The following is a 2,730-nucleotide window of genomic DNA, read 5'->3' on the forward strand; positions in this document are numbered from 1 at the left end:
GTAGGTATCAGGAGCCGGAAAAGCACTTAAAAGAGAAGAATACATTTTCTGTTAATTCCTGATAAACGAAATGGCAGAGGAAAAAACTTTCAGAGGATGCTAGATGGCAACATCTTGCTGCAGTCAAGTAGCATATTGGGGTTTTTATTCTCACCCTGTTGTCCAGGGCCATTGTGTTACTATTCTGCCTGGACTATGTTACAGCTGAGGGGACTGTTGTAATTTATGACCCAGACTGGGAGGCGTGATCCCTACCCGACAGTCACCTCCTCTGCCCTGGGGTGCTGTGCCCCTTGTTGTGCTTGTGATCGGCTCAAAGCAGTGTGGACATGCTGCCAAGCCATTGGGAACCATTGAGATAACCCACCTGTAGGTAACTCACCTATGTAGCAGGCACACAATTTCATTTTCATTGGTCTTAACTTTCTATCTGACTGATCCACTGAAATCATTGCATCATTTCAAATTTCATTGTGGATGTTTTAGGTTTATTAAGGTCCTAATTTGGATGCCATCTAGAACCCAGGGTCTGGCAGAATTGTCACAGTATAATTAACATTCAAAAGTATTTCAAAGGCTTGCTAAGTATGGACAACATAACTGGATTAAAGTTTTACTTTCTAGGTTGCAGTGACCCGAGATCTCTTGTTTCTGACTCTCTCTGTAAGCCTAACTGACCACAGCAATACCTTTGCTGTTGACAGAACTCATTTTTCCTTTTCTCCAAGAACAAAAGCTTGCTGGGATTCTCTAAGCATTGAGTGACTAGATATCCTGTGGAGAAGAGATACTTTCACCACTGAAGCTTTTGGAAGCACCCCTAAGCTATCTTTACCTTGATTTGGCAACAGTGAGACAAGCCAATGGTCAGTCTTGGGGAAGAAGTGTTTCAACAGCAATGCAGATGTGGCCAGTGAAATAATACTACCTTCCCAGATTTCACATTCACTTGAGGTCCTGTCTGAAATGACACCCAGTGCACAAACCTTTTTGGCACCTTTGACAAGACCCCTCCATCACACTAACCAAACAATGCCCTCCTCAGATATATCCTGTCTCTCATGAAGTCCCTCTCAGACAAGTGGCCACCCCTCCATCACACTAACCCCATAATGCCCTCATCAGATGTATCCTGTGGCTCATGAAGTCCCGCTCAGACAAGTGGCCTTACCCACAGCTGCCTTTTCTGTTGTGATGGTGTGCAAAACTGAGGAACAGGGAACAAAGAAACAGACAGATCTACGGAGCTGTCTGTACAGGTAGAGAGACCTTCACAGGGCTGACCTGCCATTTTAGCACTAGGGCTGCGAATCTACGACTAGAGATAGCAAAAGATGCAAGTCAGCCACCCCTTGATACATGGTAGGTTGGTAAAGCTGACAATGGTCAACATGGGATTACTGAGATAAAATAGATAAAAGGTACCTTTTTAATTTAGTCATGTCCACAGCAGTGCAATAAACAAACATAGGGACAACTAGCCCTCTTTGACTTTTCAGGACACAAGCCTAGCCTTTGCATTGTAAAGCCATGCATTAAAAAGTATGCTTGATCTGCACTGTCTGCTAAAGCATACACACAGGGGATCCCATGAAAGACAAAAAAGATGCACCTTACAGCCATCAGCTGATCAGTGGGGCCTTACTAAGAGACACCATGTCCATCAGCTCCCTTGCCCCATTATAAATGCTGGATGAACTCTCCATCAACTCAGGACCATCACCAGCAAGGATGGTCAACCAGCAGCTGCGGGGAACCCCCCCGCTGGCCCAGACCATACCTCCCATGAGCTCCGCAGCTAGCTCCTGCTGGTGTGATGCTTGGAGCTCCTGCTTTGTGTGCCATGGCTTTGCCAGGCTTTTACAAGAGCCTGGGGCTGCAAGTCCACTGCTTCTGCACATCCTTTCAGAGATGCTGAAGAAAGGCTACATGTGCTCAGGCTGCTCCCAGAGTAGCAGAAATGCTGCGGGCTAACAGCTCACTTGGAGTTGCCCCTCCCAGTGCACCCAAGGACAGGCACTTCCCAGTTGATCACGGAAGGTAGGCTCAAAGCCAAGTAGACATGCTAGGTATTTCATTTCCATGATTTCTAGAGGGTCCTCTGAGACTGAGGAGGAAGGAAGACAGACTGAGAAGCAGCAGGGGGAACACCAAGGTCAGAGAAAGGAGGAAGAGGAGGAGGTGCTTCATAGCGGAGCAGATAAACCCTGCAGCCCATGGAAGACCCACACTGGAGCAGATGGATATTCCTGAAGGACTGCAGCCTGTGGAGAGCCCACACTGGAGCAGTTGTTTCCTGACAGTAACTGCAGTCCATGGGTAATTCACACTGGAGCAGAGGAAAAATGTGAGGAGGAAGAAGCGGCAGAGGGAAAACATATGTACCGACCATACCTCTTCTCCCTTCTTGCACCACTTGGGGCACGTAGAAGAGTCTGGATTGAAGGAGTGAAGTTGAACCTGGGAAAGGGGGGAGGAAAGGTGTTGTTTTAATGTTGTTCTTTTTGTTTCTCACTACCCAAATTCATTTTAATTGGCAATAAATTACATTGATTTTCCCCAGTTGAGTCTGTTTTGCCCACAACAGTAATTGGCAAGAAATGTCCCTGTCTTTATCTTGGCCCATGACTTTCTCATCCTATTTTCTCCCTCAGAGGCAGAGGGGGGGGAGAAGGGAGTGAGCAGCTGGGGGGGCATTTGGCTGTCAGCCCCGGTTAACCCACCCCAGCC

This window comes from Pygoscelis adeliae, unplaced genomic scaffold (assembly GCF_000699105.1).
Source record: "Pygoscelis adeliae isolate BGI_AS28 unplaced genomic scaffold, ASM69910v1 Scaffold172, whole genome shotgun sequence".
Taxonomy (NCBI): Eukaryota; Metazoa; Chordata; class Aves; order Sphenisciformes; family Spheniscidae; genus Pygoscelis; species Pygoscelis adeliae.